Here is a 19,720-nt window from a genome sequence, read left to right on the forward strand (position 1 = left end):
AGAAAACAAAGATCATGGCATCTGGTCCCATCACTTCATGGGAAATAGATGGAAAAACAGTGGAAACAGTGTCAGACTTTATTTTTTTGGGCTCCAAAATCACTGCAGATGCGGATTGCAGCCATGAAATTAAAAGACGCTTACTCCTTGGAAGGCAAGTTATGACCAACCTTGATAGTATATTAAAAAGCAGAGACATTACTTTGCCAACAAAGGTCCATCTAGTCAAGGCTGTGGTTTTTCCCGTGGTCATGTATGGATGTGAGAGTTGGACTGTGAAGAAAGCTGATCGCCGAAGAATCGATGCTTTTGAACTGTGGTGTTGGAGAAGACTCTTGAGAGTCCCTTGGACTGCAAGGAGATCCAACCAGCCCATTCTAAAGGAGATCAGTCCTGGGTGTTCATTGGAAGGACTGATGCTAAAGCTGAAACTGCAATTCTTTGGCCACTTCATGTGACGAGTTGACTCACTGATGCTGGGAAAGGTTGGGGGCGGGAGGAGAAGGGGATGACGGAGAATGAGATGGCTGGATGGCATCACCGACTCTGTGGACATGAGGGGTAAGACCCCACTGTATAGTGCTTTAAAGACATCATGCTTGTGGAAAAGGAATAAGCCAGTGAAATGGTTCTGCATATATTTTTATGACATAAACCATTGTCCTAGAAGGAGTCCAAGTTGGTATGCAATTCTCTAGTGGTTTTCAAGCACATCTGAGACTGAAAGCTAAAAAATACAATTTAATTGTCATAAAAATTATATTAAAATTCATTTAAAAATAATGTACATGTACCTTGTATATTTAATCCAAACTTTTGTTCATTTTTCATCACTGTCATTTTACTTTTCTTTAGAAATAATATTTTGAAGTTTTTCCATCTCATCTCATTATGCAAACAATAAAAATACAAAACCAAGCTGTTAGACTACTTTGGGTCTTAGGATGAATATACTATTTTGCTGTAAATTATTCTCAAATCTCTGGAACATCAGCTAAAGTGCCCTCTTGAGAAACAGCTAAGAAATAAAAGTGTCATGTGTTCCTCTGGTTTGAAATAGGAAACCAAATGATGTGGAGTAAATACACAGGGAGGAAATGGGAAGTATGACAAGATAAATGATGTTAAATAATTCCTGAAGGTTAAGTTTGCCCTTTATCTATATAGTAATGGAAAAAGACTGGACTGGGAGTGATAAGTCACCAAATGAAAAGTGCTAATATTGTGAAGGAGGTGACTGACATATATACAAGAGTGGATGGCAAGCCTATTTGAAATGAGGTGGGTGTGTAGTGAAGAATTAGTTAATTTATTGTAAGCCCTGCAAATGCTAAAATGGAATCCAAGATGAAGGCTGAAGGACGAAGTCCAATAAATCTTAAATCTCATAGTACTTAAAGATGAACTGGAGTGTACATTTCCTCAGTAAACTTTTCAATTCTGACACTTTCTTCCTAAAGGAGGAGCCTGTCAAATCAGGTTCCAGTGGTCAAATGATGCATCTCTTCCCCATCACAGAGCAGTACTCTCTGGTTTGATGAGAAAATGTTAATCTTACCCTCTGCACCTCCAGTCTCAGTCAGAGTATGGCTCTTTAACAACTGTTTCCTGGGAACTGGAGCAGTAAGACATGGCCAGAGCAATGGGTTTGCAGCAGATGGAGGCATTGCCAACCCCGCAAAGCTTGGCCTGTTTCCGTGTTGACAGAGGAAGGCAGAGACAAACAGCAGAGGCAAACAGGTCTCAGGGCAGGAAAAATAAACACTGAAGGAAAACTGTTTCGCCAGAATAGATAATTAAGAAATTAAAATTATTTGATAATACAGACTAGATCCAGATGGCATGTATTTATGACCTCCCAAAGAAAGGAAAAATTGTGGATGGAAAAAGTACAGATCCCAGAGATAACTAAATTTCCTGTGAAATCTTGGAATATACAGAAGACAAGAAAATGAAATGTTTTTTATTTATAAAAGAATACGGGCACAATAGTTACTATAATGCTATCTGACTAAATATTGAAAATAATTAGATCAGATCAGATCAGTCGCTCAGTCGTGTCTGACTCTCCGCGACCCCATGAATCACAGCACGCCAGGCCTCCCTGTCCATTACCAACTCCCGGAGTTCACTCAAACTCATGTCCACAGAGTCGGTGATGCCATCCAGCCATCTCATTCTCTGTCGTCCCCTTCTCCTCCCGCCCCCAACCCTTCCCAGCATCAGAGTCTTTTGCAGTGAGTCAACTGAAAATAATATTGCATATTTATTGTTGCTGTTTAGTTTCTAAGTTGTGTCTGACTCCTCTGTCACCACATGAACTGTACCCTACCAGGTTCTTTTGTCCATGGGATTTTCCAGGTAAGAATACTGGAGTGGGTTGCCATTTCCTTCTCCAGGGGATCTTCCCAATCAAGGGAACAAACCTGAGTCTCTTATATCTCCTGCACTGGCAGGAGGATACTTTACTGCTGAGTGGCCAGGAAATGCATGGCATATATTTACTTATTATTGCTATCAGAAAAGGGTAATGATGAAAATTTCAATGATTAGTCTTCGTAACTTCTAGAAAAAAAGCAGATAATATTTTGTTTTTTTATTAGTGCTTCTTACCAAAAATTTCTCCTCCTGGCATTTTAAAGTTAGGTGTGGCCATGTGACTTCAGTTCAGTTCAGTTCAGTCGCTCAGTCGTGTCCGACTCTCCGCGACCCCATGAATCACAGCACGCCAGGCCTCCCTGTCCATCACCAACTCCCGGAGTACACTCAAACTCATGTCCACAGAGTCGGTGATGCCATCCAGCCATCTCATTCTCCGTCGTCCCCTTCTCCTCCCCCCTCCAACCTTTCCTAGCATCAGAGTCTTTTCCAGTGAGTCAACTCGTCGCATGAGGTGGCCAAAGTATTGGAGTTTCAGCTTTAGCATCAGTCCCTCCAATGAACATCCAGGATTGATCTCCTTTAGAATGGACTGGTTGGATCTCCTTGCAGTATAAGGGACTCTCAAGAGTCATCTCCAACACCACAGTTCAAAAGCATCGATTCTTCGGCGATCAGCTTTCTTCACAGTCCAACTCTCACATCCATACATGACCACGGGAAAAACCATTGCCTTGACTAGACGGACCTTGGTTGGCAAAGTAATGTCTCTGCTTTTTAATATACTATCAAGGTTGGTCATAACTTTCCTTCCAAGGAGCAAGCGTCTTTTAATTTCATGGCTGCAATCAGCATCTGCAGTGATTTTGGAGCCCAAAAAAACAAAGTCTGACACTGTTTCCACTGTTTTTCCATCTATTTCCCATGAAGTGATGGGACCAGATGCCATGATCTTTGTTTTCTGAATGTTGAGCTTCAAGCCAACCATTTCACTCTCCTCTTTCACTTTCATCAAGAGGCTTTTGAGTTCTTCTTCACTTTCTGCCATAAGGGTGGTGTCATCTACATATCTGAGGTTATTGATATTTCTCCTGGCAATCATGATTCCAGCTTGTGCTTCTTCCAGCCCAGCGTTCCTCATGATGTACTCTGCATATAAGTTAAATAAGCAGGGTGACAATATACAGGCTTGACGTACTCCTTTTCCTATTTAGAACCAGTCTATGGTTCCATGCCCACTTCTAGCATAGAGGACTATAATCAGTATCCTGTAGGAATCTACAGTGGAAAAGAATCTGAGAAAGAATGTAGGTATGTATGTATGCACATTAACTGCTTCCTCAGCCTGTAGATACGTGTATATGCTGAACGCCTGAAACTATCACAACATCGTAGTCAATTGCACTTGATAAAAAAGTTACAAAAGCGCAAGTCGTTAATTCAGCACATAAGCAGAATAAAAAGAAAAGCAACACAATCATCCATATTTTATTCAGAAAAAGTATTTTATAAAATTCAATATCCATTCATGGTTTAAAAAAAACAAACTGCCAGTAAACCTGGAGTAAAAGAAAGCTTCCTCATCTTGACAAAGGCCTCACATGTCATATAAATCATAGAGAGTCCCGTATGATATGGACTGCTACCTGTTCTACTCCATCACTTTATACCCTCATTCGCTCATTCCTTATTAGATGCGCTGCGTTTCTTGCTGTTGAGCAAGATGCCAGCATATTCACACCTCATGAACTTTCCATTACCTGCTTCCTCTGTCCAGAATGTATTTTCTTTTTCTTTTTTATTGCATCACACAGCTTGAGGGAGCTTAGTTCTAGGACCAGGGATTGAACCCGGCCCCCCAGCAGTGGAAGCATGGAGTCCAAATCACTGGGCCATCAGGGAACTCCCCAGAATATTTTTGCATCTGCCAGTTGTATGGCTCATTCTATCTTTTCCTTCATTTTCCTGACCAAATGTCACATTCTTACTGCATATTATCTTAATCATTCATTTTAAAACATTCAATCACTTCCTCTGATTTGGCTTTGTATGTATTATTATTTCTTTTAGCTAACACTTTATTTATTTTTTCAAAGTTGTTCAAGATTCACAGCAAATTAACAGAGAAGGTGGAGATAGCTCACACACCCTCTGCCCTCACACATGCATAGGCTCTCATTATCAGCATCCTTCACCGGAGTAAATACATTAGTTACAGTTGATGAACCTTCACTGACATATCATTTTTACCCAAAGTTCATAGTTTACATTAGAACTTTTCAGTTCACTCTTGGTGTTGTACATTCTATGGATTTCCACGAAAGTATAATAACATGTGGGTCTTCACAGGTGGCACTAGTGTATAGAACCCTCCTGCTAATGTAGGAGACATAAGGGAAGTGAGTTCGATCCCTGGGTCAGGAAGATCCTGTATTCTTGCCTGGAGAATCCCATGGACAGAAGAGCCTGAGGGCCATAAAGAATAGGACACAACTGAAATGACTCAGCGTGCATGCATAATAGCATGTATCTATCATTGTGGCTTCTCCATCTTCAGTCAGCAAAAACAAGACCAGGAGCTGACTGTGGCTCAGATCATGAACTCGTTATCGCCAAATTCAGACTTAAATTGAAGAAAGTAGGGAAAACCACTAGACCATTCAGATATGACCTAAATCAAATCCCTTATGATTATACAGTGGAAGTAAGAAATAGATTTAAGGGACTAGATCTGATAGAGTGTCTGATGAACTATGGATGGAGGTTCCTGACATTGTACAGGAGACAGGGACCAAGACCATCCCCATGGAAAAGAAATGCAAAAAAGCAAAATGGCTGTCTGAGGAGGCCTTACAAATAGCTGTGAAGAGAGAAGTGAAAAGCAAAGGAGAAAAGGAAAGATATAAGCATCTGAATGCGGAGTTCCTAGGAATAGCAAGGAGAGATAAGAAAGCCTTCCTCAGCGATCAATGCAAAGAAATAGAGGAAAACAACAGAATAGGAAAGATAAGAGATCTCTCCAAGAAAAGTAGAGATACCAAGGGAACATTTCATGCAACGATGGGCTCGATAAAGGACAGATGGTATGGACCTAACGGAAGCAGAAGAGATTAAGAGGTGGCAAGAATACACAGAAGAACTGTACAAAAAAGAGCTTCACAACCAAGATAATCATGATGGTGTGATCACTGACCTAAAGCCAGACATCTTGGAATGTGAAGTCAAGTGGGCCTTAGAAAGCATCACTACAAACAAAGCTAGGGGAGGTGATGGAATTCCAACTGAGCTATTTCAAATCCTGAAAGATGATGCTGTGAAAGTGCTGCACTCAATATGCCAGCAAATTTGGAAAACTCAGCAGTGGTCACAGGTCTGGAAAAGGTGAGTTTTCATTTCAATCCCAAAGAAAGGCAATGCCAAAGAATGCTCAGACTACCGCACAATTGCACTTATTTCACATGCTAGTAAAGTCATGCTCAAAATTCTCGAAGCCAGGCTTCAGCAATATGTGAACTGTGAACTTCTAGATGTTCAAGCTGGTTTTAGAAAAGGCAGAGGAACCAGAGATCAAATTGCCAACATCCGCTAGATCATGGAAAAAACAAGAGAGTTCCAGAAAAACATCTATTTCTGCTTTATTCAGTATGCCAAAGCCTTTGACTGAGTGGATCACAATAAACTGTGGAACATTCTGAAAGAGATGGGAATACCAGACCACCTGACCTACCTCTTGAGAAACCTGTATGCAGGTCAGGAAGCAACAGTTAGAACTGTACATGGAACAACAGACTGGTTCCAAATAGGAAAAAGAGTACGTCAAGGCTGTGTATTGTCACCCTGGTTATTTAACTTATATGCAGAGTACATCATGAGGAACGCCGGGCTGAAAGAAGCACAAGCTAGAATCAAGATTGCTGGGAGAAATATCAATCACCTCAGATATGCAGATGACACCACCCTTGTGGCAGAAAGTGAAAAGGAACTAAAAGCCTCTTGATGAAAGTGAAAGAGGAGAGTGAAAAGGTTGGCTTGAAGCTCAACATTCAGAAAACTAAGATCATGGCATCTGGTCCCATGATTTCATGGGAAATAGAAGGAGAAATAGTGGAAACAGTGTCAGACTATTTTTTTGGGCTCCAAAATCACTGCGGATGCTGATTGCAGCCATGAAATTAAAAGATGCTTACTCCTTGGAAGGAAAGTTATGACCAACCTAGATATCCTATTAAAAAGCAGAGACATTACTTTGCCAACCAAGGTCCGTCTAGTCAAGGCTGTGGTTTTTCCCGTGGTCATGTATGGATGTGAGCGTTGGACTGTGAAGAAAACTGATTGCTGAATTGATGCTTTTGAACTGTCGTGCTGGAGAAGACTCTTGAGAGTCCCTTGTACTGCAAGGAGATCCAACCAGTCCATTCTAAAGGAGATCAGTCCTGGGTGTTCATTAAAAGGACTGATGCTAAAGCTGAAACCCCAATACTTTGGCCACCTCATATGAAGAGTTGACTCTGGAGTCACTGGAAAAGAGTCTGATGCTGGGAGGGATTGGGGGCGGGAAGAGAAGGGGACGGCATAGAATGAGATGGCTGGATGACATCACCAACTCGATGGACATGAGTTTGAGTGAACTCCGTGAGTTGGTGATGGACAGGGAGGCCTGACATGCTGTGATTCATGGGGTTGCAAAGAGTCGGACACGACTGAGCGAGTGAACTGAACTGATCATTGTGGCATCACATAGGTTATTTTCACTGCTCTATAAATCTTCTCTCTGCTGTATATTCACCACATTCTTCCTCTCCATCAGCCCCTGAAATTTTTTACCATTTCTATAGTTTTCCTTTTTCCCAAATATCATATGGTTGATATCATACAATATGTAACATTATCACATCCACTTCTTTCATTTAGTAACATGCATTTAAGTTTTCTCCATGTCTTCTCATTGATAGCTCATTTCTTTTTTGTGTGTGTTTAATAATATTCAATTGTCTGAATGCACCGACTCTGTGGACATGAGTTTGAGTGAACTCCGGGAGTTGGTGATGGACAGGGAGGCCTGGCGTGCTGTGGTTCATGGGTTCGCTGAGAGTCGGACACGACTGAGCGACTGAACTGAACTGAACTGAACCACAGTTTCTTTATCTATTCACCTACTAAAAGACATCTTGATTGCTTCCACATTTTGGCAATGATGAATAAAGCTGCTGTAAACATTTAAGTGCACATTTTGTGTAGACATGTTTTCAAGTTCTTTGGGTAAATACCAAGGAGTGTGATTGTTGAATCATACAGTAAGAAAATGTCTACTTTTTGTAAGAAACTGACAAATTGTATTCCAAAGTATCTGAACTATTTTATCTCCCACCAGCAGTGAATGAGAGTTCTGTTGTTCTGTATCCTCTCCAGCATTTGGTGTTTTCAGTGTTCTGGGCCATCCTAATAGGTGTATAGTGATATTTCATTGTTGTTTTAATTTGCATTTTCCTCATGACATATGATGTAGAGTACCTTTCTCTGTGCTTATTTGCCATCTGTATGTCTTCTTTAGTGAGTTTTCTGTTAGGGTCTTTGGTTCAGTTTTTAAAATCACGTTGTTTTATGAAAGTGAAAATGTTAGTCGCTCAGTTGTGTCCAACTCTTTGTGATGCTATGGACTGTAGCTCACAATTTCTCTGTCCAGGGAATTCTCTAGGCAAGAATATTGGAGTGGGTTACCATGCCCTCCTACAGGGGATCTTCCCGACCCAGGGGTTGACTGTGGTTTCCTGCTTTACAAGCAGATTCTTTACTGTCTGAGCCACCAGGGGAAGCCTGTTTGTTTTCTTACTGTTGAGTTTTAGAAGTTCTTTGCTATTTTGATTAAAGTTCTTTATCAGATGTGGTTTATGCAAATATTTTTTTCCTAGTCTGTGGTTTGTCTTCTTATTTTCTTAATAATGCTTTTCAAAGAGCAGAATTTTTTAATTTTAATGAAGTCCAGCTTATCAGAATCTTTTCATGGGTTGTGCCTTTGGCATTGCATCTAAGAGCTATTGCCATGCTCGCTTTGGCAGCACATGTACTAAAACTGGAGTGATATGAAGCAGATTAGCATGGCCCCTGCTCCAGGATGACAGGCAAATTCATGAAGCATTCCATGTTTGAAAAAATTAAAAAGTCATTACCATTCCAAAGTTCATCTAGTTTTTTTCTTATGTAATCTTCTAGGGGTTTTAAAGTTTTGGGTTTTACATTTAGATCTGTTATCCAGATCTAAATGTAGATCTGGATAATTTTGAGTTAATTTTTGTGGAGGGTGTAAGATTTGTATCTAGGTTCATTTTCCTTTTTTTTTTTTTTTGCATGTGTATGTCCAGTTGCTGCAGCAACATTTGGTGAAAAGACTATTTTTGCTTCATTGTATTGCCTTTGTTTCTTTGACAAAGATCAGTTGACTATATTTATGTGGATCTATTTCTTGGCTCTTTTGTTTGTTCCTGTTTTTTTTTTTTTTTTAAATAGTGCTTGCTTCTAACAGCTATGCAATTAACTTATTTTTATGTTATTTTAAAATATACCATGTAAAATACATAAGAGCAAGCTTCCCTGGTGGTTCAGATGGTAAAGAATCTGCCTGCACTGCAGGAGACCCGGGTTCAATCACCAAGACCTGGGTCAGGAAAATCCCCTGGAGCAGCGTATGGCAACCCACTCCAGTATCCTTGCCTAAAGAATTCCACGGGCAGAGGAGCCTGATGGGCTACAGTCCATGGGGTCACAAAGAGTCAGACACAACTGAATGACCAACACTTTACTTCACTATGTAAAATTTATAAGAGCAAGAATTTTTAAAAACTATTGTATCCCCAGTAAAGAATAGCTTTCAGAATGTATATTGTCCTTCTGTAAAAATCTGTTGAATAAATAAATGAATAAATCACTAAATTAAAGAGTTTTGAAATACAATGCAATATGGGGTACAATAATACTGACATCTTGAACTTAAAATCTTCTGTTCTTTGATGATTAGAGATATGAAAGAGGGACTTCCTTCACACTTGAAGGATATATAAAGTTTTAAATACTATACATTTTTAATTTGCAGATTCTATGCCCCAAGCTAATAAAATTTCAATTCTTGTTTTTAAGAATAAATGTAAAAGATAAAAAGATTCTGACCCACAGAGAGATTTGAGTGCCATAGTGAGCCAAAAACAACTTATTCCACTTATTTTTTTCTCCTATATCTTTGAAACTAACAAGGAAAGGGGACAGTTCTTTTCTCAAAAAAGTAGTTATTTTTCTTCTCTTTTCTTGACAATCCCTGTGGATGATACAGAGCTTACAGAAGCAGTCACCAAAGAAAGCTGTATTCTGCACTGTAAGAATTGTTTCCTTATGCCTTTGTCTCTTTGGAGACATTGACACATCAAGGTAAACACTTGCATCTGCATGCATGCTTAGTCTTGTCTGACTCTTTGTGACCCTTTGGACGGTATGTAGCCTCTGTTCCCAAGCTCCTCTGTCCGTGGGATTCTCCAGGTAAGATTACTGAAGTGGGTTGCTATTTCCTCCTCCAGGGGATCTTCCCGACCCAGAGATTGAACCCAAATCTCCTGTGTCTGTCTCCTGCATGCAGGTGGATTCTTTAGCTTCAGAACCATCAAGGAAACCCTCATATATTTCTGCAATAACTTGGAGCACTGGGTGTGTTTTGATCTACAGGCCTTTGCTTATCACACAAAGCTTCTTGATTTAAATTGTGATTTGGTCGACCTCCCCCTGTGCCTGCAAGTAAGAGGTGTGGTTTTCATAATGATAGGGGCTCCTGCAGGAAAAGCAGCCTATGTGATAACTCAGGCATAACTAGGTTAATTTCCTTTTCTTCTCATTTTCCATAAATTGTATTCATGTTTCCTTTTGTTTCTGGAGACAAAGTCAAATTGTAGAAGTAATGAATGAACTGAGCAATCTCTTTTGAAAGAAAAGTATTACAAGGTGATAAATGTTATTAAAATATATTTCTCTAAGGGAATTCCTTCTACATACATAATTTTGCTGAATATAAATGGTATTCTCAGGAGGCACAGTGGTAAGGAATCTGCCAGTCAATGCAGGAGATGCAAGAGACACACATTTGATCCTCTGGAGAAGGAAATAGAAACCCACTCCAATATGCTTGCCTTGAACATTCCATAGACAGAAGAGCCTGGCAGGCTACAGTCCACAGGATCACGAAGAGCTGGACACGACTAAGTGACTGAATAGATTTTTCAAATTAGTATTTAAGGTCATGAGGTTATGTAGATGTACAGACTGTGATTGTTAATATATTTTTAGTAATGGTAGCTGAAGAGATGAATCTGTAATGGTAAATTCAATATAAGCAAAATATTTCTCTTCTTTCTTGACTGAGATTGCATTTTTACAATATATCGCTTCTGAAATGAAATTAGACCCAAGTGAAATGCATTGTTTTATATTTTGGATGAATTAAACTTAAATAAGTAAGAGTTGGAGGCCCACAGTGGTTCTTTTCCCCCGTAGCACTGTTGAAACAAGTAAAGCTATTGTAATTATTGGAATTCTGCACAATGTCAGGAGAGAGAACTGTAAGCCCCATTTTTTCTTTGGTTGATCAATAGATTATGTTTATTCAAGCAACATTTTTTAAACAGCTCCTATGAGCTGGGCACAGTGCTAGGAAACAAAGATGAATACAATGGAAATCTTGGTCTCATGGAGTTCACATCTCAAAAATAGAGGCATGCTTTTGGTTGGTACATTTTTATGCAATTTGGTTTGCACTACAAACCAATATTTTTATCACATATTTTTCTGATTATAGATATAGTATATGAAAATTCCCATATCTCTACTGCTTAAGCTATGGTAGACATTGTTTTATCTTTTTAATCCTATAACTACATTAAAATATTGCTTTTCATTTAGTATCTATTTGTACATTTAAATATAGTGACTCTAATTGTTGTAAGATTACATAGAAATAAATAATCTATTATTCATAATTTAGGTTGCTTTCAATTTCCTGCTGTTAGGAAAATCTTTGTAAAATGTCCTAAATAATTTTTAGGATAAATTCCTATAAGTGATGTTACTCAGTATAATCATAGGGAAATTTTAAAAGCTTTTGGCAATATTTCCAATTTGACTATATACTTTGCAAGAGCAATCTATTTTAAATTCTGCTCAGTTAGGGTCTTATATTAGCAAGAATTTTCACTTTCACTTTCATTCTGATATGTGAATTGTGTTTCATATCCCTTAGTACTCTTTGCAAAACTCAATATTTTCTTAAACATTATTCACTATCTTGTTCCTTCAATTAAGAGGATTATGGTGATGGATAAATAAAATTGTAGAGTGCAGATAATCTCTTGGAATCATGAAGTCCCTGATTATATTCAAATTTGGCATTTTTGTTCTTCAGTTATTGCATTTTCAGAGTTAGTTTCTATTGGGGAAGATTTCAATAGTATTCGTGAAAAGCAATGATGCCTTGTTCAACATAACTTACTGAGGTCAATCTATACATCACACACTACCCTTGTTTTGTTGCTCTAAATATACATTTTTAGCACTGAGAATCACCACAGAAGAAAAAAAAAAGGAAGCCTAAGTTACTTCAATTCAACCAATGTTTATTTAGTATCCATGATATATTTGACTCCATCTATCCATGTAGGTACAGATTGGAATCAAGATTTCTGGGAGAAATATCAATAACCTCAGATATGAAGATGACACCACCATTAGGGCAGAAAGTGAAGAAGAACTAAAAAACCTCATGATGAAATTGAAAGAGGAGAGTGAAAAAGTTGGCTTAAAACTCAACATTCGGAAAACTAAGGTCATGGCATCTGGTTCCATCACTTCATGGGAAATAGATGGGGAAACAATGGAAACAGTGACAGACTCTATTTTTTGGGCTACAAATCACTGCAGATGGTGACAGTAGCCATGCAATTAAAAAACTCCTGCTCCTTGGAAGCAAAGCTATGACCAACTCAGTGTATTAAAAAGCAGAGACATTACTCTGCCAACAAAGGTCCATCTAGTCAAGGTTATGGTTTTTCCAGTGGTCATGTATGGATGTGAGAGTTGGACTGTGAAGAAAGCTGATCGCCGAAGAATTGATGCTTTTGAACTGGTGTTGGAGAAGACTCTTGAGAGTCCCTTGGACTGCAAGGAGATCCAGCCAGTTCATTCTAAAGGAGATCAATCTTGAATGTTCATTAGAAGGACTGATGTTGAAGCTGAAACTCCAATAATTTGGTCACCTGATACAAAGAGCTGACTCATTGGAAAAGACCCTGATGTTGGGAAAGATTGAGGGCAGGAGGAGAAGGGGATGACAGAGGATGAGATGGTTGGATGGCATCACCAACTAGATTGACATGTTTGAGCAAGTTTCTGGAGTTGGTGATGGACAGGGACACCTGGTGTGCTGCAGTCCACGGCGTCGCAAAGAGTCGGACAAGACTGAGTGACTGAATTGAGCTGAATTGAGGTACAGCTATTGTAACCATGTGAGATGAGGTCTAGTCACGTTGGTATTGCATTTAGCTACGGAATTTACTCATGGTTAGCAGAGAATTCCCAATACTTGGAATTATTTCCCATATGGTACCCTGTGCTATTTCCATGTAATAATTATGGATGTATGTTTTTCTCACAAGAGTTAACCTGTAGTATTTAACTCAGAGAAGTAAAGCAAAGAAAATGTTTTATATTTTCTAGGCCTACATCACTTGGAAATTGACCAATTCCGTGAATATGCCTTTAAAGTTGGTTAAATAGAGTCAATACATGGGAGGTTTTTGCTACAGTCACTTTGAATCACCATGAAACTCTATGGATGTCGCTCCAGGAGAATATGATGAATGTTCGGTGTGGGTAAACTTAAGAAAAAAATTCAAAACTTGATTTGAGAGATAGAAAGGAAATGTTTCTATCAACAAACAGAAATCAAGTGTTTTTTTTTTAACCCTGAAATAACTTTTAAGTGAATCTGAAATTCTGCAGCTTATTCAGTAGAAATTAAAAGTACAAAAAGATATATTCTGAGATATATTTCTACTCTTATCAGATATTAGGATGCTGATGTCTCATTTAGTGTACTGATATTGGCTATAGTGAATATTATATATATATAGATTATTTTTCTTTCTTTTTTTCTTCCTTCCTTTTAGTATTACATGCTAGTAAGGAAGCCTCATCACATCAGAATTCTGCTCAGAAAACTCCTGGTGAGGGACACACTGCCAAGCACAGACTGAGTGTGTATGCCAGATTGAAATCTTCTCATGATTTTTGTCATGCTGCATAATAAGCTGGTAGCTAAAAAGGGGCTCAAGCAGATTGCATTTCCTCCCCTCTATTTGCAGTTATTCCTTAGGAGAATGTTCTTTAACTTTGTATGGTGCCGAATTCCAAATATTTAGCTCCTTTTCCAAATAGCATTTTGAAAAAAATTCCATTCACTTTGTCAGATATACAACCCTCTGAATTATCAGCTCTGGCCTGAAATTACTTTCTCCCACTTTTTAAAGATGCACAGAATAGCATGGCCATAAATGCACTGACTTAAAATTCTCCTTTAAATAGGAGAAAACTCATTCTTACCCTAAATGGTTTTCAGCACTGTCTTCTGTCTGAAAGAGTATTTGAATGCAAGAAGACCATTGCCAAATAACTAGATGCATGTCTGTGTGTGTATGTGTGTGCTAACAGTACCCAGATATTGCTAGAACTCTTAAGATTAATTCTGTCTTTTAACTAGAGGAGAAAAATAGCTGCTAAAGAACGTATCATTGTAAGTGCATTTTTCGATAGAAAATATATGTTTTTGTCTATTACACTCACAACTGAATATCATTGTTGGGAGCAGAAAGACATGAAACTGTTGATTAATAACTTTTGCATATCCGTACCATAACAATAGTATAAGTTAAAGCTGTATCTTAAGAAAGTTGTGGTTTAGTGGAAAAAAGTTCAGGGCTCCTAAAAGAACAATGGCCAAAGCAGCCAATTATCTTTAAATTGTGTGGTACAGTAGGAAGAATCCTTTCATCTTTTTTCACAGAAAGCATTTTTAGTCAAGCCTAATATCACCATTTCGCACTAGTCATTGTTTTTCCTGAACCCTGAGTGACTTTGAGTTAAATCCTGGCATTGCTATAGTGTTCATGATTTGGGGCAAGTTACACAATTTCCTGAGAGTTGTTTTATTTGTCTGTTGTTCAGTTGCTTAGTCATGTCTGACTCTGCAACCCAATGGACTTCAGCGCGCCAGGCTTCCCTGTCCTTCACTCTCTCCCGGACTTTGCTCAAACTCATGTCCATTGAGTCGGGTATGCCATCGAACCACCTCATCCTCTTTCCCCCTTCTCCTCCTGCCCTCAATCTTTCCCAGCATTAGAGTCTTTTCCAATGAGTCGGCTCTTCGCATCAGGTGACCAAAGTATTGGAGCTTCAGTTTCAGCATCAGTCCTTCCAATGAATATTGAGGACTGATTAGAGGAAATAATGCATTGTGTGAGGTTTCACTAAGTATATGTGAAAAAAATGTCAAACATGTTAGATTTAAGAAGAAGCGGTTTACTTATTCTATCATTTGAACTAGAGAGTTACCAGTTGGACACTGGTCCCTGAGCACACATTTTACCTTCATTAAGAATTACTGAGCTTCCTCATCTTGGTAAAGGACATCTATGAAAACCCTATAGGTAACATTACACTTAATGGTGAAAGACAACATTTTTTCTTAAGATCCAGAACAAGGCAAGGGTGTCTACTCTTACCACTTCTATTCAACATTGTAGTGGGGATTCTAAATAGGACAGAGCAGTAAGATGGGAAAAATAAAAGCAGACATGTTGGAAATGAAGAATTAAAACTATCTTCATTTGCAATTGATATGATCTTATTATAGACAATCCTAAAGAATTCAATTAAAAAAAACTATTAGAACTAGTAAAGTACACCAAGTTTGCAGGATTCAATATCAGTATATTAATAATTGTATTTTTATATGTTTGCAAAGAAGATTCTCAAATTGAAATTAAGAAAGCAACTGTATTACAGTATCAAAAAAGAATAATACACTCACAGAAATTAAACAAAAGAAGTACAAAGCTTAAATTCTAAATACTGCATAGCATAGTGAAAAGAAAACTTAATAAATGGAAACACATTCTCTTTTTCATGGATTGGGGAACAAAATATTGTTAAGATGGCAGTAGTTCTAAATTGATCAACAGATTCAGTGCAATCCTTATCAAAATTACAGCAAGCATATTTGGACAGAGCATATCTAGTTGGAATAAATGGTACCAAGAGCAGTTGAGTTTGGAGCATTTTCTGTTTGGCTAGAATAGCTATTTGAGCTAAAGCTCAATAAAAATAAAATGGGCCAGAAAGCCAAGTTAACCTGTAATCAATTTACTAGGAATTTTATATATTGCCAAGAACATAGGAGAAAATAAATTTTCTACAGACACACATATATACACACTATATATGTACATATATATAACTGTATATTAGTTGTTCTCTTATATGTTTTATTATTATTTTAAAATTTTGATAATTTTAGTATTTTGGGTTGAATATTTCAGTTATTTAAAAAAATCTTTATTTTATATACTGTAGTGATCATGAAGAGAAAATGGAATTCAGTATGTGAGTTGTATGTATGTGTCTGTGTTTATATACATACATATATATCTGTATTAGGTTTACTTCACGTGATGAATGAGTTAATGATCAGCTTCTTATATTTTCAATAGTGTCATTTTATTTTATATTTTATAGTTCTGAACAGTAACACAAATCTAATAAACTACTTTTTGCTTCAGATAGCTTCAGTCAAAGTTCCTATAATTTTGCACTGAAATGAACCCAATTTTACATTTTGTGGGAAATCCTCATTATACTGAATAATTGGTTTTTATAAAAAAAAGTATAGTTTTTTTAGAAGGAGTTATATCTGGATGTTATGGACACTGGTTAATTCTTTAAAATATCCCTTTTGAATTACAATTTAAGAAATCTCATTTTATCATTCTTTTCTTAGAAATGTTCTTTTCCTCTAGTACAGAAAACGGTTGACATACTTTATGTATTTATTTTTTTGACATATGTTAATTAAAGCTTTACAAATTATGAGAAAGTAGATGGAAGGAGGACTCAATGCCTTTGGAAACAAAGATCCTACTGCATTTTGCATTTCCGTCTTTGATTTATTCCTTTGCATAAAAGTAGGACACCGAATAGTCACAATCTTTGTATCTGAGTTTAGTTGCTCAGTTGTGTCTGACTCTTATGCGACTCCATAGACTGTAATTCCCCAGACTCCTATATCCATGAGATTTTCCAGGCAAGAACACTGGAGGGGGTTGCCATTTCCTTCTCCAGGAGATCTTCCCAACTTAGGGATCGAATCCACATCTATTATGTCTCCTGCATTTTTTGCAAGCAGATTCCTTACCACTGTGGCACCTGGCAAGCCCCCAGTCACTATCTTTAGGCATCCACAAAGCTTCAGAAAGAGAATAAGAGACACAAATGAAATTTTAATCGTATCTTGACTTACAGGTGATGTAAGTCTTGCAGTCTCAAAGAAGAAGCAATGCCAAAGAATGTACAATTGCACTCATTTCACATGTTAGCAAGGTAATGCTCAAGATCCTTCAAGTTAACTGAGAAATTGCAGATGCACAAGGTAGGTTTAGAAAAGGCAAAGGAACTAGAGATAAAATAGCTCTATGATACCCATTGTATCATAGAAAAAGCAAGAAGATCCCAGAAAAACATCTACTTCTGCTTCCTTGACTATGCTAAAGCCTTTGACTGTGTTGATCACAACAAACTGTGGAAAATTCTTAAGGAGATGGGAATACCAGACCACCTTACCTGACTCCTGAGAAATCTGTAAGCAGGTCAAGAAACAACAGTAAGAACCAGACATGGAACAACAGAGTGGTTCCAAATTGGGAAAGGAGTATGTCAAGGCTGTATACTGTCACCCTGTTAATTTAACTTCTATGCAGAGCTCATCATGGGAAATACTAGGCTCGATGAATCACAAGCTGGAATCAAGGTTGCCAGGAAAAATATCAACAACTTCAAGTATGCAGATGACATTAATACCATGCTAATGGAAGAAAGCAAAGAGGAATTAGAGAGCCTCTTGATGAGGGTGAATGAGGAGAGTGAAAAAGACACCTTAAAACTCAACGTTCAAAAAACAAAAATCATGGCATCTGGTCCCATCACTTCATGACAAATAGAAGGGGGAAAAGTGGAAACAGTGACAGATTTTATTTTCTTGGAACCCAAAATCACTCCAGCCATAAAATTAAATGACGCTTGCTCCTTGTAGGAAAGACATGACAAAGCTAGACAGCATATTAAAAAGCAGAGATGTTACTTTGCCAACAATATCTACATAGTCAAAGCTTTGGTTTTCCAGTAGTCATGTATGGATGTGAGAATTATACCATAAAGAAGGCTGAGAACTTAGGAATTGATGCTTAAGAAGTGTGGTGCTGGAGAAGACTCTTTGAGAGTCCCTTGGACCGCAAGATCAAACCAGTCAATCTAAAGAAAATCAAACTTAAATACTGATGGTGAAGCTTAAGCTCCAATATTTTGGCCACCTGATGTGAAGAGCTGACTCATTGGAAAAGACCTTGATGCTGGAAAATATTGAGGGCAGGAGGATAAAGAGGCAACAGAGGATGAGATGTTTAGATGGCATGACCAACTCAATGGACATGAATTTGAGCAAACTCCAGGACATAATGAAGGACAGAGAAGCCTGGTGTGTTGCAGTGCATGCATCACTAAGAGTCGGAGATGACGTAGCAATTGAACAACAAAGAGTGTTCAGTTCAGTTCTATTCAGTCACTCAGTCATGTCTGACATTTTGCTACCCTAAGGACTGCAGTACGCCAGGCCTCCCTGTCCATCACCAACTCCCAGAGTTTACTCAAGCTCATATCTGACAAAACGTTGCCCACTGGAGAAGGGTATGGCAAACCACTTCAGTATTCTTGCCATGAGAACCCCATGGACAGTATGAAAAGGCAAAAAGATAGGACAGTATGAAAAGGCAAAAAGGCAAAATGGTTGTCTGAGGAGGCCTTCCAAATAGCTGAGAAAAGAAAAGACATGAAAGGCAAAGGAGAAAAAGTTATACCCATCTGAATGCAGAGTTCCAGTGAATAGCAAGGAGAGATAAGGAAGCCTTCCTCAGTGATCAGTGCAAAGAAACAGAGGATAAAAATAGAATGGGAAAGACTAGAGATCTCTTCAAGAAAAGTAGAGATAGCAAGGGAACATTTCATGCAAAGATGGGCTCGATAAAGGACAGAAATGGTATGGACCTAACAGAAGCAAAAGAGATTTAGAAGAGGTGGCAAGAATACACAGAAGAACAACAAGTGTTATCAGGCTCTTATTTCAGAGATCTTCTATATACTGGCTTATTCATTTCTGAAAAAGGTAGTTGCAATCAAAGAAGGAAAGTGCCCTGTGATCCATGTTAAGCTTTGCCCAGCTAGGACAGGAATTCATATACAGCCATAGACTTCTGACTCAGTGGTGAGGGGAATTTGGTATCAGACACTTAAACAGACTTCAACACTGATCATCCTGATTTAAGATTGGTATTCTCTAGTATTTGCTGAAATTGAAGCTCACTCTCAACACTCTCTTCTGCATTTTTCATTTTCTGTTAATATTTATCACTATTGGTCATGTGTTCTGGCTCTAATGTGCGGTGACTCTAATTCAGGCTAACTTTGACTGGACTTTTGAAAATTTCATCCCTTTCTCCAGTCTTCCCTTGCTCCTATTAGACTGTGGTATACTTTCATCCCAACCCCTAAGAAAGGCAATGCCAAAGAATGCTCAACCTACTGCACAATTGCAGTCATCGCACACGCTAGCAAAGTAATGCTCAAAATTCTACAAGCCAGACATCAACAATACATGAACTGTGAACTTCCAGATGTTCAAGCTAGTTTTAGAAAAGGTAGAGGAACCAGAGATCAAATTGCCAACATCCACTGGATCATTGAAAAAGCAAGAGTTCCAGAAAAACATCTACTTCTGCTTTATTGACTATGCTAAAGCCTTTGTGTGGATCACAATAAACTGTGGATCACAATAAATTGTGTGGATCAAAATAAACAAGAGATGGGAATACCAGACCACCTGACCTGCCTCTTGAGAAACCCGTATGCAGGTCAGGAAGCAGAACTGGACATGGAACAATAGACTGGTTCCAAATAGGAAAAGGAGTACATCAAAGTTGTATGTTGTCACCGT

General features: G+C 38.2%; 1 non-coding gene across 1 annotated transcript; it reads left to right on the forward strand.

Moving 5' to 3' along the window:
* Positions 1-8,419: 8,419 nt before the first annotated feature.
* LOC129553568 (U6 spliceosomal RNA) lies at positions 8,420-8,526 on the forward strand. The gene has a single exon (XR_008685494.1). It is a non-coding gene; the product is annotated as a U6 spliceosomal RNA (small nuclear RNA).
* The last annotated feature ends 11,194 nt before the right edge of the window (positions 8,527-19,720 follow it).

This window comes from Moschus berezovskii, chromosome 1, assembly GCF_049115385.1.
Source record: "Moschus berezovskii isolate FMDL1 chromosome 1, NW_MosBer_1.0, whole genome shotgun sequence".
Classification (NCBI taxonomy): Eukaryota; Metazoa; Chordata; class Mammalia; order Artiodactyla; family Moschidae; genus Moschus; species Moschus berezovskii.